Source organism: Meleagris gallopavo, chromosome 11 (assembly GCF_905368555.1).
Source record: "Meleagris gallopavo chromosome 11, MGAL_WU_HG_1.1, whole genome shotgun sequence".
Classification (NCBI taxonomy): Eukaryota; Metazoa; Chordata; class Aves; order Galliformes; family Phasianidae; genus Meleagris; species Meleagris gallopavo.
The window spans coordinates 16,369,475-16,390,797 of record NC_139414.1 but is presented as its reverse complement, the minus strand read 5'-3'; the positions used below and the strand labels follow the sequence as shown (position 1 = coordinate 16,390,797).

General features: G+C 37.4%; 1 long non-coding RNA gene across 28 annotated transcripts in view; it reads left to right on the top strand.

Moving 5' to 3' along the window:
* Positions 1–21,323, top strand: part of LOC146543647 (uncharacterized) — a 250,158-nt gene that overhangs the window by 103,392 nt on the left and 125,443 nt on the right. For 20 of the 28 annotated variants that reach the window (XR_014885521.1, XR_014885510.1, XR_014885504.1 and 17 more), the window contains one exon: positions 11,445–11,498. The exons of the other annotated variants lie outside the window; for them this stretch is intronic. This is a non-coding gene — a long non-coding RNA (uncharacterized LOC146543647). The remainder of the gene's footprint in view (positions 1–11,444; positions 11,499–21,323) is intronic. 28 annotated transcript variants of the gene reach the window in all.

Genomic DNA, 21,323 nt, shown 5'->3' with positions numbered 1-21,323 from the left:
CTACAATTTATTTATTTATTTATTTATTTCCAAAATGGATACTTCACTACACTCCCCATCAATCTTCCCTTCTTCAGATTCTTGACTTTCTTCTTGTACTTGGGTAGGCAGCACAATTGAAGTCAGTGAGTGTCACATTCCCTGTATGCTCTTGCATTTGGGAGACTCAGGGTTGAGGAGAAGAGCAGAACTTCAAGGCACTGCAGTACGTGCTTCTAGGGGAAGAAGCCAGTGTCACAGACTCAGCTGTCACAGGTGACACCTTGAATGCTATTGAGAGCAGTGACTAATCTTAACAAGCCTCATTTTTGTAGAATAAAGTTAAGATAGCTAATATGTTTCATCTAAATTTTCTCTATTTTTTAGTCACCTTGATTTAATAAATGTTGCAGTGATGAAGTTCTGGATAGTTAAGGATTCTAAGTTTATAGTGTCAGGCTCAAAAGAAGTGATAACATTTTGACAAATTGTGGAAATAGCTGCTCAATTTTTAGAAGTGACGTTTCACAATGTTGCAAAGTTGAGTATCAATAAATGGACTGTATAAAGAATATATTAAATGTACATGATGTGTTTACCATGAATGTGTTAACCTGATTGTTACTGGAGCTACTGATTAATTCTCTTATCAGGTAGATATTCATACACAGCTGCCTGTTAATTTGTGAGGTTAGTGCTCAGCCATTGTTATACCATCCATCAATCTCAGTGCTGGAAAACACAAAAAGAAGTTGTGGGGCAGGGGGCAGGAAGCAGGTTAAGAACCCATAAAGCCTGCGTTCACAATGTTGCACACTGACAGTTGTAGGACCTACGACATTTTCATATCCCAGTTTAGACAGTGTTGTCTCTATTCTATCAGAATGTTATGTTACCCCATAAAGGTATAGAATGAAAATAGAAAACGTGAGTAATGGAGTAAGTTCACATAATGAAAAGTGACTTAAGTCACACTGCGTTGCTCCTCTGGTCGTGTGACTAATGTGTGCTGGTCCACTGTGTTAGAACGTCTTTGACTCCCACTTATTTCATGGTTCAGAAGGGCTTCGGTCTGTTTGTGGAGATGCTCCTTTTTATCAACCCAATTTATGTTGTTATCTGGCTAAAGGGATCATGTATGGTATTAATTCCATCCGCTTTATGCACTTGGGGGTTGATGTTTATACTAACCTGATACTTCTGGGAATAGATGTGCCTTAGTGTAAAGCCATATTATGTTGTCTGCGCTTTGCAGAGTGGTCACGTTCAAGGAGAATTCAGCCCAGCAAGGCAGTATGTTCTAATGTTTATAGCTACCTAAAATGTGTTACTGTCAATGAGTGCATTACATGTATTTTGTTGTTCTTTTTTATCTTCTTGCTTTTTGTTTTATAAAAATTTGCAGAATCCAATAATTAATCCAAATCTTAAGGTCTAAATTTCCTACCCTGGAGTTTGTTATCTTTTATAGGAACATGATAACATGGAACAACCATGTGGGTTCTAGCTTCTGAAATCCTTAAACTAGACCCTTACACATGCATGCTACTGCAGCCCCTCTGATTTAAGTAGAGTTAATATGCTGCAGCTATACATGTAACAATATTCAAATTAATAAGTGAAATGTTTTCTTTTTAAAAACTATGGCATCTCTTAAGAAACTAGCATTTTGATTAAATGATGCAAACTACAGCATCTCACCATACAAATTTCCTTTTTTTTTTTTTTAACATATAATGTTTTAATAACACTGCCACAGTCTGGGGGGCAGGGAGGAGGAAAGAATGAAAAATTTGGAAGTAAAAATAGAATGACCATAGTGAGTGCTGTATGCATATAGCATATGTATTTTTTCTTTTTAGCACTGCTTTTGTAAACATTACTGGTTGGGAATTAATTTTATGCTTCTTAATGCTCGTCCACAGTGCTTCAATTCTAACAACAATTTGAATGAGATTTTTATGGGAAAAAGAAGGAAGATTTACCCAGTTCTCATCTTGGAGGTTACAGTATGTTTAAACAGATATATTTTCTTTTAGTCTAACCTTGTCTGGAAGATATAGGAAAACTAATTTGCCTTATTTACATATGGCACAATCTATCCAGTATTCAAGGGTTTGTCAGAAACAGGAACATTGTGCATTTCCATGGTAACAGATGGCATGCTGACAGTATCTGGCTCGTTGCAGCTTCGTCTAGGCAGGCCAGCAATTAATCAGCCATCTACATGCACAAAATTCTTTGTGAGTGAATGGCACTGCTCCTCTGTAGTGCTGCCTGTGCTTTTACAATTTTTCTATTCCTGCAGGGCAAAGTACTTTTTTGTCTCTTACGCTCATTTTCAGTAGCCTCCAAAAAAAAAAACAAAAAAAAAAAACAAAAAAAAACACAGTAAAGAATATGAAATTGGAAACAAGTCTGCACATAATTTAGAAAATACGTTATTTCTTCAGCATATAAAATGTGTGGCGCTCTTGTTTTTATTCCATTGCTTTCCTTGTTTCCTCTCTCTCCTTACTATTCATAGGCTTTCTGTGCCATGTACTTCATTCAACCTATTTGACAGTGGAGGTTTTTGCAAACAGGTAATTCTCCAAAGGTGTGCAGAAATGGAGCGGTCATCTGGATGGCTGGGCTAGGAGCACTGGGATTAAGGACAGCCTTGAGCAACACTCAAACACATCTCATCGCCTTTTTGTAGAATGGCATCTTATATCTCCCCATGCTGCCCGGCTGGCAGCTGCATTGCACCAGCAGGGTTGGAGAACTAGCTGCGTCCTTACATTGTGACTGATCTTCTTCATAATTAGTGCAAGATTTATTTTATCAGAGATAATCTGTCAGTGTTGAATGTGCTGTGGGAGAAAAGAAACTCCTTAGGGCGTTTTCGTACTCCTCATGTATCTGCCTAAGGGAGAGCTGGGTTAGAGCTTTGCTACTGCTATTCACAGATGTAGTTTCTATTGACAGTGCTTCATATCCAGCTGCACAAGAGCATCCTTCTCCCTTCATCTTTGGAGACATCCTTCATCCTTCCTTTGCAGGATGATATTGTCACAACTGCTGCTTTACAAAGTTCTCGGGAAAGTATCAGCGTTCCTATTTTGGATTTCAGAGTCGTGGGATGTGAGACTTCAGGGTTTCTATTGGTAAAACTAGGATCTGGTGGTTGAAAAAGTACCGAGGTCAAAATATTGGTAGGATAGTGGAGTCTGTGGTTGTTGTTAGTTTTTTCTTAAATCTCTGAAAAAAAGAGAAAGATTTATCTCTTGAGATGAGGCTGTATGTTGAATAGGATTAGCATTCTTTTCATGCTAGCCTGAAGGCAACCAAAGAAATTGTGAGCTTTGTTTTTGATGGAGAACTCATTTATCCATATAGAGCAGTATTAAGAAGAAATTTGTTTCTTAAGTATTTACTTCATAGTGTAGCTGGATCTCTTACTGCCAACGAGACAAATATCAGTAAGCAAAAATTCTGGCCTTAGTTGCAGCAAAGTTCTGGTTATGTGACCTGAAATGATTAAAAGGAATATTCTAGGCAAGTTTTGCTTCCACATCCATTATTTTTTGGATGAGTTACTGATGTCCAAGCCCAGTTCTAAAGAAGTCACGGTGCATGTTATTTTGATGGTGAGGTAGTCAACTTTCTTTAGTCTTTGGTTAATCTTTTGTACCTGTTTGTTATGTCATGTCAAGGGGCCTTTATGCTTGTTATGGGCTTAGTCACTGCATGTTTCTGTTCTCTGCTCTAACTGGTCTCTGAATCTAAGGAAAATTTATAAGAGATGTAGTTACCAAGGCTTTGTGAACATTTCATCCTAGGCTTCAAACTTGTAACTGTCATTTGTGCTAAATTTGGATGTCATTTTTTAGGATAAAGGATAAATTTGGCTGCCATCTTTTTAGGGCTCTTTACATTTTTAAATCTAAAATTTCCAAGCCTCCCGCTCCTTCTACTTTAGACTTCATTTATCCCAGTAGGAAGAAAGGGTTTCCTTGGCAGTCGACTTGGCTAGGGGAAGACACGGGGGTTGATTTTGCTGTATGTGGCCAATTATGTTGACCTTTGTGATGGCAGGCCTGGAATCTCGAGTTTTCCTCCTATTTAGGACTCCTTCACAGCAGCATAATGCATTGCTGCCATGTCAGTTTGTGGTCTAATATTTTTACAACCCAGCAATGCACATTTGGAGATTGTGATTAGCATCCTTAATTCCTAGAAAAAAAAATGTAAAAGCCTTGTTAGAACTAGAAAGCTGAAGTCTAAAATAGTCCACCTGCTGTTCTAAAGAGTATTATTTTAGTGCCCTGGGGACATGCAAAGTTGTAACCTACTGATGTCAGGATTAGATTTTACAGAGCTTTTTTAATATAAGTGTTTTTGATAACTTGGCTGAGCTTTTTCTGCTTGTTTCTGTTTGCCATTCCTTAAAAACAGCATCCTAAGATCCTTGGAGATGGTAGCTGATAAAATGGATGATGCCCAATTTCTTTTTCATCATGGGAGATAGATCGTTTGATAGATAGTAGATTAAGACAATTATCAACTTGTCACAAGAGGAAAATATTATTTCTGGAATTATTGCTTTAAGTTGAATTTTATTTTCTTTCCAGTTCTGTTGTTAATGAATGTGGTGGAATTGGTTTCTCATACGACTAACTTTAATAGTGACTTAGCTATAAATAACAATAACAGAAACATACACAAATTTGTTTCCAATGATAGGAATATTTGTGCTACTTGTTTTAATGTGCTTGATTGGCAGTATTGAAGCAGAGGTGATTGTTCGGTGTTCACTAATGCTTAGATTCACAACTGCTATTGCAACAAAAATCCCACCATCATCCTGAGAAGAATCAGTGTTCAGATCAGATCTCTAAATATGTGAACTACATTCCCCCTGCAGTGCGTGTGTTAGAACTGAACTGGGTGGCATGAGCATCTGTGGGGTTAGCAGGGAATCATTCCCAGCCTTAGTGATGGTAAACTGACAGTGTTGTTCTGTTCAGCAAGAAATTTAAATGGAACTTCCTTTCCCTACCTGTGGTTATTAAAGTTTCTGTAGCTAACCATGTCTTACCTAAAATATTCCTTCTCCCCTCACCTTTAATCTTTTGGTAATAATTTTTCTCGTTTTCTGAAGATTATTTTTTCTTCAATTTGGGTACAAAGCATTGAAACAAAAGGGTTTGTGGGCAGGCATAGATGGCTGCTGCTATGAAGAACTTATGGGTTAAGATGGGACCTGTCTGTATGGAGTATTATTTCCTTGTGGTTACGCTTTTTTTTCTTGATGCTGAGAAAGCTGCTCATGTGTATGGTCCCTAGACTTGCTGCTGCCTGATGAGGGCATGCATGCTGCCCTGGGGTGAGCCACTGGCAGCCCTTCCAGCCATCCCTCCAACTGCCAGCTTGCAGGAAGAGACAAGTTTCCTATTGCAGGCACTAGCAGAAGGGACACATTTTAGAGGATGCCTCCCAAGTTTTGAAACTTGTGTCTCAGAAGATTTGTTTTCTGCTTGAAAAGAAGAGTGATATTTTGTGCTACCATTCTTCACTGATTTAAGATGTCACCTCTGCTTTCAGTCATACAAAGGTGGGCCTGTCATTTTGCCTACTTTCTAGAAGTAGTCAGAGGAAACAGACACCAGGTATTGAGTCCTGGCGAAACCGAATTTGCTTACCACGTCCCTCAGTCATGTACCTCACTGCGAGTAGGGGCTCAGCTGATGTTCTTTTTCCTCATGCAGAACAGGTAATAAAATAATACACAGTCCTAGGGAAGAATCTCAATGATCTCAATTTGTCAGAGTGCTTAATTGTGAGCCTGCGAGTTTGACCTGTTGACGGATGATGAGGAAGCTTCTCAGGGCATCCCTACTAAGACTGGAATTCTTTAATGTTTTCTTAATCAATTATCAATGCAGATAGTGCTGCTATGGATGATCAGTTAATAAAATATGTATTAAATCCGTAAAAAACAATTTTCTATGTGTTGAAAAATGACTGATTAATAGCAGACTCCTACTGAATGTTAAGAAAACAAAATGTACGTCTTTTTTGGCACTAAAAGAAAATTACAGGTAACTCGGGATGAAATGATAATTAGAACAGCAAGTGGTACTGGGATGGAGCAAATTAAATCCTTTAGGTATCTTGCAGTTATTTCGGATGAATCTCTACTTTCTCTAATCACTTGGATTATATTGTTCGGAGAGTAAACTTGTGATTGGGGGATTAATGCATGTATAATTTGACTCTGGGTGCAAAGAGAATTGTAGCTCTCAATAGCAAATATTGTCAATTACTTATTCTGGTTTTATAATTTACATTGCAGCCTCCTGATAAATTCTGATTCTAATCCTGTCAATATATGGTATTTTTTTGTATTTATTTGTTTAGCTTGGTATGAAGAACCATTGTGTTTTCTCTTTTGAGAGAAAGGGGAGCAGGAGTCCCAAAGATACCTGCTGTTCAGCTCATGGCTCCTGCAGACTGCATTGGGAGCCTTCTAGGGTTTTCCCTAATCTCTGTGGTGCTATATTCTTCCTCATCCCTCTTTACAACAGTGAAGAAAAATTAGATTTTCCATCACAGGGATCACAACCACCTGCAAAGGCTTAAGAGGCTGTGCCAGTGCTGTCTAATACATGCTCTTCTATCTGCCACTAGATGAGGAGGTGAGAAAACCAGTGGTCAGTGAAATACCTATTTTTTTTTCCTACAAGGCAAGGTACTTAAGAATGAGCCTGGTTTTAGATATATGTTTAATCCCATTTTAATCAGTGTGATTTAAGGCAGATATATGCTGAAGTGCCTAGTTGATTATCAGGGTGGATAGTGATACATAGGTTTTGAAATAGATACATATAATGGATCTGTTTGTGGGGTTTTTATTATTGTTTTCTTTCTCTGTTACCTTAAAGCTTACTCAGTGATGGTAATAAAAAGGCAAAATAGGAAGATACTGTAACAAGCAAAAGCTCAGGAATATATTAAGCTCCCTCAAGTCTGTCAAGTTTGGAGACGTTTTGGTGCCGTTTGTATTTGCTCAGTAAAATGTTTTGCAATGATTATTTAATAAAAAAATACTGGGAATAATGATGGGCTAAAAATAGCCACACAACAAGCAATGAAATGTAGTCTACCTCTCCAAATCCTGGAAGGGTTCTAATGGGTCAGGTAATGCTGAGTACTCTGGGATTAAATGGATGAGTCAGTAGGGGGAACATTGGCAAGCTGTTGACATAAAAACCAAAGCAGAACAAAGGAGTGGGGCAGGTGCCACAATCTGACAGATTTTACATGACTTTCAGTTACTTAACAGGTAATGGCTCTAATCACAGTGCAGACCAGACTCATTCCAAAAAAGCCACTACTGCAAATGTAGGATTATTCCATATCCGGACTGTGGAGATTTTCACATCTATGTTTCATTTTATCTGTGAAAGAGAATGGAAAAAAAAAAAACCTCTAAACATCTATATAGTTTGTTCTCTTTTCTTAAATGAATCAGTCTTGCCAAGGCTGAGTTTTGTATTTGTTTATGCATATTTTCAAGGCTTAGATAAAAGAGCATTTATTCAGTCTACCATCAACACATTGCTGTGGTGTAAGGGGGAGGGAAGGGAACTCTCAGCATATATGGAGAATATATAAAGATCTGAATCACATGGGTGTTCTTTTATTTGCAACCATCATTTATTTTCTATTTAAAAACAAATTAAATAGGAAATGAAAGAAAACATAATACAGATCTGGTTTTCTCTGGTTGAGAAAATGGTAATTAAAATAGTGAACATCTGCATGACAGGATATTTCTAAAAAAGGAACTGTTTCTTGATTGTTACATATTTTGATTTTTAAAGAAATGCAGGGAATTTAGGACCTCAGCAACCACTGAATCTGTGTAAGATCTGGATGCCTAATTATCTTTTGTGCCTCTCTGGAAATTACCCACGTGGCCTCCATGTTTCTGGTGGTGTTGCTGCCATTCAAGGAGCCCAAGCTCACCAGTATGAAAGCTGTTGACATTCCCCATTGCAGCAAAAAAAAACTGCCAGTGTGTTCTGACCTTGACAAAACATTTTGCTGCGTAACACACTGCTGGGTGGGATGTGCATTTTTTGTTCTTGCACAGAATCTGTTACAATAAGCACTGTTTGCAACTCTGTGATTAATGACTTCTGTCTCCAGTGCTCTGTACAGCAGCACAACTCTGTGAGAGGGTCCCGTAATTTCCTGAAGACACGTTGTCAGAATGAGACACTTTTTCAGTTATTATGTGGCTTTTTGCACTCTGTTTTGGTACGAACAGACAAATGTTTATTCCTTTTATACAGATTTTCTGCACACACCTCATTATTCTAACTTACAGCTGCGGGTATAGTTTTGCCCATGGAAAAACCAAACTAGTAAATACTGATAAAATAAGGTAAAACAAAGGCACCCCAAACTCTCTGGGTGGGAACTGTTCAAATAGAAGCTGAATTGCACCAAATTCACATTTTTTTATTATTTTAAAATTTACAATTTGTGTGTGGTGTGTGTGTGTGTGTAGGGGAGGATAGTTTTGCAAAAGGCAACTATTATCAAGGTGCTGAAATTAATTGGTTGCTTTAATTGAGGTAGATTACTAGCTAATGCTTTCTTGAATACAGTAATTCTCCTATTAAATTATCTTCGAATAATTACCTGAAATTTCTCAGCTGCAGGGACTGATGGCTATTTAATTGCACAGTGATGTTGCTATATAATTACTTAACAAGGTGTCCTTTAATAGTTTAATTCCCCTTTTCCAAGGGAAAAAAAAAACCTACAAATACAACTTATATTTTTTAAGTGTTGTGATTTTACTTTGGATTGGTTTTGAGGTGTTTGGGTTGTTTTGTTTGTTTGTTTGATTTTGTTTTGTTTTTTGAGGTAACTAAAGCTGAATCAGTAAAAGAAAGCTATTTGTTGGCTTGCTTTTAAAAATAAGCCATTTGTTCAAGCATGGATTTGGAATGAGAAGTGTTTTGAAATTCAGGAGTGTTGAGGCATCCCCTTGCTTTCATTAGATTTATTTTGGATTTTTATAGCATGTTTTACATTATGCTTGGAAAGAGACATTAGAAGCTTAGGTCTGATATGGGAAGACTTAACTATGTTTTTGCAGAGTTTTGTGGATAAGGAATTGTCCAGTTAATGGTGTATCTGTGCTGAAGCAAAGCAGATTGACCAGGATTTTTAGGCCTTTATTTATTTGTCCTGGACACAAAGTGTAAGTCTTGCTGCAGGGTCCTATCAGCTGAAGAAAGCGACTGGAGAATACAGCTATTTGTTGAAAGATTTTCTTTTTAATGCGTATGTATAGATCTGCTGGACCTGTAGATTATACCAAAAGATCAAGTTCTGAACAATACCCGTGGTCTATTTAAAAAGGGAGGGCTTTTAAATTTCTCTTTTTAAACAGTAGATGCACTGACCGGTGACCCCTAGATGTGTGTTCCACTCAACTTCCATGCTGAGCCACAGAGGGAGCCATCCAAAACATCCCCACCCAGAGCCTGGCACTGCTTTTCAGAGGCCTGGGGCTTTCAGTCTGGGTCTGCCAAGTTCCATCCTTCAGTGTAGGCAGAGGTCTTTACAAACAGGTCGATGAGACTATGCAGAATACATACCACATGGTCAGTAACGTGTTGTGAACCACTTTAAAGAATTCCAAAATGCCTGTTTGTATATGCCACCTTAAGGCTAGCAGAGAACAATCAGGCCAGTATTGTAGAACTATGATCTGTCCACAGGGATGGGTTTTTGGACACATCTCCAAAGGATGAAAGCAACGTACCAGTGACAGTGGATTACAGCGCTCGTAGCCCAGGCTGTGCACTGTCGGGGATGAGGGATCTCATGCTACAGGTGTTATCCCATGAATATGCAGTTCTTGATTCAGTCATCTAGGGTTATCTCCACCTTATCAGAAATGAATAGCAAAAAAAATTTTTTCTATGTCCATCAGTCTGGAAAGCCTGATATGTAATATTCATTGCCTGAATTTTCGACAGTGTTCAACTTCACAAGATGGCCAATGGAGTGTTCAAATCAGACACTAAAGGCTGGATTTTTTAATTACCATAAACTGATGCAAAGCTGTTGACTGGATGCAATTTTTGTCAATTTGCATAAATAAGGCTGAAAATTGCAAGACACTCCTGAGATATTTTCCCTTATGCTTCAGTTAGGGTGTAAGAAAACCGTGAAAAGGAAAGCAATGTTTCAGCACTCATTTCTTGTGTCAGCACAAATCCGTCCTTTTTCTTCTAACTTCTTAGCAGTTAATGTGAAACAGACAATCTTTCTTCCTTGGCCATGAGCAGGTTTGGGCCTTTGTCTTCTATGATCTAAAAAATGTGTTATCTTTGCAAAGTGCCACTTGTGCCAGAGGATGGTGGCGCAGACTACATGTGAGCCTAGGGGAATCCATGCAGGAGATGAGCATGAGCTGAGCACTTGGCTGCTGCTCGCAGGCAAACAGCTCTGGTTCTCTGTTACCAGGGAGCCCTGCATGGCCCTGGATGCTAATCCCATCATCAGGTGTTTGCAGTAATACAGGGGAACAAAATGTTTGCAAAGGCCTGATGTTAGGACTGGAGCCCAGCTCTGGTAGATTCTGTGCAGTGATTTGTTGTCCTGTCTAGATATGTGGATATAAATAAAGGTTCCTGAGGTGAAGTACTGCTATCCTGAAGCACCTTCAGCCTACTGGAGGTAGAATGTGTCCTATACAAATGGAAAGATTAAGGGATGTATTGCTAGTCACTTCTCCAGAACATTTCCAAGTCTCCCAGAAGTCACTTCTCTTGCTTTTTCATTTCTTCTCCTGCTTTCTTCCTTTGCTTTGACCTCCACTTGTTCTTCATCTCTTTCTTCCCCTCCCTTTTCATTCCCCAGCCTTTTGACTTCAGTCCTCCCCTCACTCATTCTCCTCATTCTCTTCAGTGTCGCAGCGGTGGTCGTCAAAAGAAGGCTTGGAATTGTGTGTTACTAAATGGGTGGTGCTGATGGAAAATCAGGAAAGAGGAAAAGAAGAATTAATTATCCTTAACGTAAGGGTTAAGAAATTTTTCCAACTAACACTAATATCTGAAGAGATCCTAAATTTGTGAGAAATGTGAACTTTCCTTCTTCCTTCATCAGAAGACTGTAGCTGAAGTGTCAGAAAAGGAAAGAGAGGGCCAAACGTTTTGTCTTTATCCCTTCTTTCTGTAAGTAACCTGTAAGGAGTTTTTTTTTCCAAGGTTGCTGAGTGTTTACTGATTCACTGCTACTTAGGAAGGATGAGGTGTAACTGTTATCTGTTACTTTGAGACCATTCTATGAAAGATATGAAACAAATACAATTTGTTGTTGCAAGGAGGCAGTTTGTATAACCATTCTCTGACCAGAAGACCATTAATTTTTGGTTTTTCTGTTGCTTGCAGCTGATAAGGAGAATATGCCAAGTCAACCAGATGAGTCAGCACAGGCAACATAAAGTGAGTTTGCTTTTTTTTTTTTTTTAAATATTCATGCTCCATGAAATCTTATTGCAATATTTCCTACAAGTATAAACACCGAAAAGTACTACTAAGATTTTCTTAGATTTCTATTTTAAACATGGCTGTCTATCCACTTAGTGAAGGAGTGGATAGTTAAGCTACTGTGTTTGCTCTAAAACAAAAAAAGTAGTTTCTACGTGTCTTTTTTTTTTTATCAAAGGCTGATAACATACATTAACAATGGAGAATACTGATAAAATCTTAGCAGCGGTGATAGCCAAAATCATTTCCTCTTATACATTCTGCTAATGTGTCTGCACTGGGGTGAAGACTCCCTGACCGCCCATCAGTGCAAACAAGATTTTGAAAGTTAATTCTTTTCTACCATGGAGTAGAAACATATGAAACATTGTCTCAGTGTGTATGAGCAGGTAGTGTTTCTGTGAGTTTGCCACTTTTAATTTTAAATCAGGAAGAATACTGATAATATCCCAGCAACCTATTAGAGAATTAAAAATGTCAATTTCAATTGCAAATTCATTTGACTTGGAGGGATATGCAGACACCTAGACCTTCTGTAACCCTATGCAGTGCTTGGCATCTAGAGAATGATTTTCTGAAATGGGGGGAATTACAAAAGAGCATAAAGTTGGTAGGCGTGATATTATGTTCCCTCATTTTGCATTATTTCGTACGAAAAAATAACTAGAGAAAAAGATTGTGGTATTTCTTCTCATGTTTAGTCATTACAGCTGTGAGATTTGATGTAATATTTACTGAAATAAATAGTTACATTTGAGTTGCAAGAGGTGGATTTTGTGCTAGGACCATAAATAGAGAAATCATGTGGCTGCTCTGAACCATGCGATAATGAGGAGGGAAGGAGTGGTATCTTCTCTACTACTTTAATACCTAATTTCTATTTCTCCAGGAAAAAAAAGAGTTCTCGAATCTAAACTTTGCAGCAAATCTCTTGACCTTTTCCTGTCTCCATAACATTATACAGGAATTCATGTGTGGATCGTGTGTCATGTCTGGGTGTTAGACCAAGCTATCACATAACATGTAAGGGGTGCACCCAGTGCCATGTGCTGGCTTTGCTGGTCTCCTCACCAAGCACATCTGTGCTGTGCAGGCACAGCTGGGGAGCCATACTGAGGTGGCTTCTGGGCACAAATTGCACTGCTGAATACCTCGTCCCTCCGCTGTTGTGCAACACAAAGCTTCTTCTCTGTTCAGGCATCTCAAATACCAGTGTGATGGTTCATAGGATCAGCTCTAGCATCTGGGTTCCTGAAGCAAGAGAGGAGCCTGAAGCTGCTCCATCACAAAATGTAATCAATTGTGTGTAACATGGAGCGTAGAGTGAGCATAAATCCATCTGTTCATAGCTGATGAGTCTGGAAATCATGCTAGTGTTTCTTCAAAAGGGTGTGTTTGTTGCTGTACTTTGTCTAGATTAATCTGAAAATGTGAATAAATGTCAAGATAAGAGGTCACTGATGAAGGAGAAGTTTTACAGTTCAAGTTGGCAAAAAAATATTATTCATAAAACTTGGCTTCAGAGTAAAGCATTTCAACTGTATTCTCTTCATCTTTCTTGTCATGCTGTAGAAAAAAAACGTAGATCTTGATTAGCTGGTTGTATATGTGGGTGCTGTTAATCATGAGCAACCAAGACCTGAGGGATAGTGGCAGTCTTTCAGTGTGCCAGGTATAACATCACAAAAGTTATATTTGACAAATAGATACTTAAGTTAATAATATTTATGGTGATGGCACTGTTTTCATAAGGAGTTTTTCTCCATACTTTGTTTGTAGGTCTGCAATTTTGGATATTTTATGTCTCTTTGAGTAGCTAGAAGTCAGTTTCTTTTGGTATGGAATAACTGTTGTTTTCCTCTTACTCTCAGTGGAGTGCTAGTACTTGTTCCTCTGGTGGTACTTGGGTGAGAGGAAAACAAACTTGGGTCATCAGAAGGGTCAAGAATTAAATATTTTCTAGCAAGACCCCTGCAGACAAGGGGTTTAAACATTGTGGCAATTATATCTGATATCAAATTCAAAGGTATGCACATATCTCTTAGTGCTAAAACCAGTTAGAAGGATTGCTCATTAAGTCTAGTCTTCCACACTAGAAGAAGGCGTGGAGCAAAATTACAGTTACAAGTAAAATAATTTCAATTAATTACATTGAATTTAACTCTTATCCTTTGGGTTACACAGTGGATTCTTTTCTTTTTCTCAATCCTACAGCTTTCTTCTGTTTCACATTCCAGATGCTGGGTATTCATTTCCCGGTAGCAAAGGAATAGTAACCTTCTTTCTGACTGTCTGGTGAACTTTCAAATTCTCTTTATCTAAATGAGAAGAGAGATTTTTCTCAAAGTAGTCATAAAATATTCTGGCTTTAGTTTAGATTTGCCTCATCTATTTAAAGAATAAAGATGAAAACACAAGCTATGCATGTGAAGTTTACATTTTCATGTGAAACTATTGTATCTCAAGTATCAAGTCTACAGTCATTACAAAAAAAGAGCAATGTAATTATCATCCTTGAGCCATTGCCCCCAAAGTTATATATGGTTTTAGACTTATTGCTTCCATCTAGTGACTCTCAGATGTCTACATTAGATTGTGCTTCTAAATGCTGGTGTTTATTAATAATAATGGGAGCTTTTTTCTTTTGTAGTTATGAGGTAGAATTGGTATTGATTTAACAATGTGTCCTGCATTGAATCTAACTGCTAATATGATGCAATTGAAAACAGTCCTTTTAAATTTATCAAACTTTAGTAGATCTTTCCATGAGAAGTTCCACTTACCTTTATTCTAATGCATTCCTTCTGAAACCACGAACATTGACGTCTTTGTCCTGGAAATCGTTTTGTTTTATGTTATTGTGAGTACACTGAAAATGGTGGTGGCCATCCTCGCCCCTGGTTGGAGGCTGCAGTGGGGCCGCAGCCAGGAGGGGGCACATGGAGCAGCTCTTCCTCTAGCCCTGCAGAAGCAAATGGCGTCATCAGGAAAAAATTAGGCAGGGCTTCAAACAGTACCTTTTTATAGCACTTCAAATGCATCAGTGAAATAGTGGCAAGGAGGGAGAGCTGCACTGTTACATAATCAGAGAAAGACACTTTAATTTTTTTTCCCTCACATCTTTTTTTGCATTTTGTGCACCGTAAGTCTACAAATGGTACTTAAGACATAAAAAAGCCAAACTAGTTTTCCTTGGGGTATAAGTCATTTTTGCTAGACTTTTATTAAAAACAAAAACAAACAAACAAAAAAACTTGTTTCTTCGGTATTGTGCACCTGCATTAATTCAAAAGGTTGTTCTGAATGCTGCTAGTAGGCTCGCCTTGCTGGTAGATGGAAACTCATATACGGGTCTGGAGGATCTAGATCCCAGCAACTGCTAGGTATGACATGTTTAATCTTGGGTAAGACTTGCAGCACTCTGGGCAATTAAGTGTCTGTGTGCACCAAGTGTGTACTCAACTGCTTGTATAATTTGCATGAATAGCTGGTTGCGCGCATAAGTACATAATTAATTAGCTGCCTGTGCTATTAACTGCTGTGGACGTACAGCTATATCTGTTTTCTTTTTTAGGAGCATTTGTGAGAGATTTTCAGTGCTTGTAGAATACACAGATAAGGAATCATAAATACAGCATTTTGTATGTGCAAGTAGGATCCATGCGGAGTTGTTTTCCTAAAACAGTAACTGCTATTTAAAAATAGTAATTGCAAAAGATGCGAGAATGGTTTTCAGTAAATTTATCTTCATTCTGAATTTGTCCATCCAGCCGTGCACCTTCAGCTTGGGTGTTTATGCTGTTTAACCCTCAGTAGCAGTTTTAAAGTGCAGTTCTGTATTGCGAGTTCCAACTTGGTCACACATCCCATGCTTCAATACATGATGTGTTTGGGGGGGTAAATAAGAGTCGGTGCAAGTTAGGCCCATGCCCTCGCTGCTTTTCAGATCGGGTTCATCAAACCCAGCAGGGCAGGTCGCTCGCACAACGCTCATAGAGGCTCTTCCCTGCGAATGAATAAACCATTTATAATTGTATTTTCTAAAGCGCACAGACGCCATAGATGGCATGAGATTTTTTTTTTCTCTGAATTGGGTTCTTTGTGCTGAAATGTGTAGTTAGCACAAATATTCATCCTGTTCTGCTGTATAAGCTGAAAGGGTCCAGAGGAAGCAATGAATGCGCAAGTTACACTGACATTTCACTTCTCAGTCCTTTGCCCTGATATTGTAACTTCCCTGTTTCTCAGCAAAGGCGTAAGGGGAACGTATCCAGCTAATATGTGAAAAAATTTCAACTTTTCATAAGTGATAAAATTCAGGGCTTAAGATGGTGGTGTTTTGTCGGTTGAACTCCCTGTTTCTTATTGATATTGGTGAGTTTTAGGAGCATGAACCTCACGCAGCTATGAAGCAGTAAAGATGTGTGTAGACTGCTTATTTGTTGAAAACCAACAGCGAGTGCTACAGCACTTAGAAGGGAACTGTAATTGCTCTAAGCTTTTCTCTTCTGGGGTGTGCAGAACTCTGATCTTCATAATCCTGGGCATTGAGAAACTGAATAACAGTCGTCTTGTTTAAAGTAAAGTGAAAAACATCAATTGCATCTCTCCTCCCTGACTCTTACCCTGGCAGTTTTGCCTTGAAAAGCAATTTTCTTGCAGAACCACTGACATATTAGTGTCCTTAAAAATTAAGATACTGATTCATCAGCCCTTGAAATTCTGAAAGAGATTAGCTATAAATTCTCTTCTTTGAATATCTTCTATGAATATATGAATTGTGGCAGAATGCTTCTTGTATCAAAATTTAGCTTCAGATTAATGTAACTCTAAAAATCAACATCTCTGTGAAAATCTGCATACTGCTTATAAGAGATACTTCTTTCTCTAGTCAGGATCTCCCTGGATGGTTTACTGCAATGTCTTTCCATTGGTATTTTACTTCAGAAATAACAGAATCCTCATATGCATGCTTTAAAGTAACAGAAACAAACAAACAACCCCCCAGTAATTGTCAGCCCATGTCAGCAATTCAGTTATTAGGATCACATAAACCCATGTCTCATGTATTCCACCCAGAATTGTTTTAAGGTCCTTGTATGCATAGAATTTTGAAATATATTATTTGAATATAAAAGTAGATTATGTATTTCCCCTGTGGCTGGCCAAATGTCTTTCCAACAAAGGGTAAAATAAGAAGGCTATTTTTTTGTGTAAAAGAGTGATCTTTTTAGTCATGCTTGATTGCTTTTTCAGGACTGTCTCCATTTATAATGAGATATTCTTGGACTCATTTGAACCAGAAAGTTTAGAAAACTGTTACATTTTCACATAAAATACCTTGGATTATTTCAAATGTTTCCAACTCAGTATTTTTCACATATATGTGATATATATTGGAATTTTATATCACAGACTGAACGTGATATGTAATGGAAACATATTGAGCTTATTTACAGAGATATTTGTTTTAATCTTTCATACTTGTCGGCACTTCACACTAATTTAGTCTTATCTGCTTCTAAGGAGTTACACAGTAAAGGAGGTACTTGCATTCAAATCCCTGTTAACGTTCCATATCATAGTTTGGCAAGAAAGCTGTTACTGTACTGGGCTGTGACACAGGAAAGTTTTAATTATTCGTACTTTTCTAAGAACTTGGCCTAGGATATCTGTGCCAAGAACAATGAGGAGAACTTACTTTATCAGCTGTTTAAAATGGCATCGCCAAATCTGATCTGCGATACTGATTTTAAAAGACGATGTGTGGTTAAATGTGCATGGCCTCAGCAAAAATGCAGAGCGCTCAGATGAAACAAGTATGCTGTGATTTAGGAATATTATTTTTAGTTAGAGATATGCGTCACAATACCAAACTTTAGTTTACGTTTCAAAAGTACACAACTTTATTCCATGTTTAGCCTGACTGTTTAGTCTTGCATTACTCTGTATTTTGTGTTTTCAGTATATTTTGTAAAGAATTTAATTTTAATATTAATAGAGCCTTTTTAGGCATTTCTGTACTTTACAGGCAAAATATTAGTAGTAAACCAAGTAGCACTATCCAAAGCCAGTTCTTTTTGAAGCGAATAAATCATTCGATATTCACGATTTTATTTACAGTGCATTCTTCAGGCAGCACGAGAAGCAGCTCTTTAATTCTGAACCCACAGCAAAAGCTGTGTCTCATATCTCCTGTAATTGTCCATTCTTTTTATAAGATTTATTTTTGCCTGCAGTGCTGATCTGAAAAAGTCACCCAGCTAAAATGTAGTTACTTCATTTCCAAGTAAAAACAATAGTGTTTTCATGTCCATGCTTATTATTATTCTGAGAATGTACTAATTTGTTACATCCAAGATGACGATTAGTTTGGTCCATGAAAGGGGCACTGTGCCAACTACTGCAGTCAAGTAAAAGGACTTCTTTCATGGAAAGTAGTGGGACAGAAAGTAGCCTGCAGTGCATGTGGGTACAGGGAGGCAGGCTGCCAGCAGAGTCATCCTGGTATCAGGCTTCGCTGTGTTGGGCTCTGAATGAAGCTAAAACTATGATTTCACTAAATGTCGGCATGGGCAGCCAAATTTTCAAGCCACTAGTGCTCTAAGGAGCAACTGATAAATGTTTTATCCCTGCGGGCTGTAGTTGATGTTGCACAAGGATTTTGCATGTGCTCAATGCATTATCATTCTTGGCATTAAGCTTAGATAATTGTCTACTTATATTGAGCCTGTAATAGCAAAATACAAGTGAAGAGGCATGTTTTACAAAGTAAAACTATGAAATAGGTTTAGCTATATTACTATGGATTTTTTTTTTTTTTTTTGTTCTATCCTACTAAATTTGAATGAGAATGAAGTATGATTCTATACCTTAATTCTGCTCAAACCAGGGTGGTCTCATAATTTTGTTTTACATGCATGACATTGCTTAAGGTCATTAGTTGTAAATCTTAGTATAAAAAGACTGAAAATATATTCAGTACTTTGTAGTTACCGAATACATATTTAAAAGCCTCTATGAAAAGTCGGGACCTACATGGCAGATTTTCAGTTACTGAATGGTCAATTTAATGATGTAGATTAGCTGTATCTAAACAGTAAATGGAGATAGGCTGTTGCAAGGCTTTGATGAATATCTCTGATGCATATCCCAGTTGATCAGTCTTCTAATTTTGGAGATTAGTATTCTGCTTCTCAGTGCTAATATACTCTCTGGTTGCATTTTATTCGACATTCAACTTAGATGAAGTGTAACTTTATTTACATTTTTCTTTTGTTTTGCTGTAGCTAATCTAACAAAAATCGAATTTCAATTTGCCCATTCTCTCTTCAGTGAGTAATGTAATGGTCTCATTTTTTCACTCATTTTTTACTTCGTGTTACCTGCCTTGTAATTAATTATTTAAATCATTACCGTATACTTAAAAATAGCCTTCCCAACTGCCTGAAATGCTTTAAAGAAAAGCAGATTGTGTAGACAGATTTTCTTAGCACAGTTAAATTCAACCATGAAGAGTTTTGCAGTTAAAGCTTAGAGAAAAAATGCTTCTTCATCATACAGATGATTACTGCAAACAGTAATACTGTGTATAATGTGACCAACTTTATTATGAATGTAAATTCTCTTTATGCAATATCTGTTGAGAATACATGGGGAACTGTGTGTTTAAAATTTAAGGGATATTTCCTTAATTTTGGGGAAAAAAATCCTTTTCATTTTTTATTACTCCTCTTGTTGGAGTTGAAGTAGTTTGGCAAAAGTATGATTTTTTGGTAACGTCTTCAACATGAAGGCTTGGTGTCAGTCTGTTTATTAAAATGCCTTCTGATGCACGTGCAGATCCAAACCGATTATCAAGCAAACTATTTATTTTGTCTTATGAAGGTAGGATCTTTAACATACAGAATAATTAAATATTTGTAATAAAGCAGTTAACTTGAGCACTGTATTGCTGTGATTTGCAAAACTGCATTGAGCTGCTTTCTTTTCATTTCAGTGATGGAGGAACAAACATTTCTTTAATAAGGCTACAACACATTCTAATTTTGTTGCAAAAGCTTAGATAAGGATCAGGCCCTCTCTGAATCACTGCCTTGACCTATGACATTGAAAGTGCTGAAGCGCTTCAGCAAAAGAAGAGTTAGTCATTCATTATTATGCACAGGACTTTCCAGTTCTAAAGGAGCTCTGTGCTTTCTCTCAGATAGACTTTGTTTGTTGGAAATGAGAACTGTATTTTGGCAGTAAAGGACAAGAACTGAAACAACTCTGCAGGCAGACTCATTATGACATAATCCTTCATTAATCCTTATTCTCTATTAATAGATCATGACAGAAGTTTTGCTTTGGCTGACCATCTTCACGGGCAAGCAGTGAGAAAGCATTAGTAGACAAAGGTTCAAACTCAGCTTTTAGGGCTCTCATTTTATTTATCATTTTAAGAAAGCATGTATGATTACTTTTGACAAGGTAGCAGGTATGCTGTGTGAGTTGTTCAAGTGCAATCAAGCTATGTATCTTACAGATGTGTTTTATATACCTGAAAATGCGTGACTTATATTGCTCAGTTGGCAGATACATAAAATATACATTTTAGATATTGACTGCAGTCTTGCTGCAGGGAAGATGTAAGAATGCAGGATTCCATCACTAGTGGGGATGGCAGTGAAAAAGCAAAGGGACTGAAGGAAGGGAGTATAACTGACATGTGTAAATGTGACCGAGAGAAGGAAAATGTGTTTTTTATTCAGACAAAGATCAGGAAATAAACTTGGAACTCAAGTGTGGATTGTTTTAGAATATCTTTTTGTAAATATATATACAGTATTATTATAATTTATTTTTATGATTTTTTAGCAATCAAAATCAAGAATAATGAGGTTCATATTAGCTAGTTGTAGCAGTGTATTGCCTTCAGCCATTCTCAAGTCATCATAGAGAGACAGTGATGAAGAACAAATATGTGGAAAAATAAAAACAAACATTTTTGTCTATTTGACCACTGACAAGGTTACATCTGGTTCTTGTTAGAGCTGGATTTATTTTCATTAAATGAAAGGGAGTGTGCCAGCACATACAGAACTTCAAGAACAGTTTGCTTATCTGCTGAGGTATTCCTGTAAGGCTGCTCTGCTGACAGAGTAGGCTAGTGGGTGTTGTTAAACAGGCTAGGCTTTGTAATAGGTATTAGTATTTTCAAGTATAATTTGAATGTAAGCTGAAACATTTCTGAAATAGCTGCCTGCGTTCTGTGAAACGTTGTATGGCAGCATTTGTTCAACTGTGTTTTTAAATTGTAATCATCTGCGAGATATTAATTGTTCTGTGGAGTAAATCAGACTTCCATTGCCTTATGTGGAACTATGGTGATTTAAATCCACTGTGAATTTGACCACTCATTTCATTACATCGTCTTATGCTTTTGTCTCTCTTTGTTATGGATAGATATGTTAACTGTAATATCTGATAAACTGGAGAAGGATAATGTAGTAGATGATGAGGTCCCATTCTTTGGAAACTGGCTGGGAAAGAGCTGCTTTCTAGCATAAAAAAATATTTTGGATCTTTGAGGCATTTCTAGGATCAAATGCTTAGAAAAGTAGTTGGGATAAACAAGTATATATGAAACTGTGATAATGATAAATATGTATAAATATATTTGCACTTAGCAAGGCAGTAATTTGTCTTAAATTCTCCATATAGTGTTCTTCTGTGTAGTTTGTTAGCTTTCGGAATTTTCTAATCAGGAATGGAATTTAAATATGAATATGAGGCTAG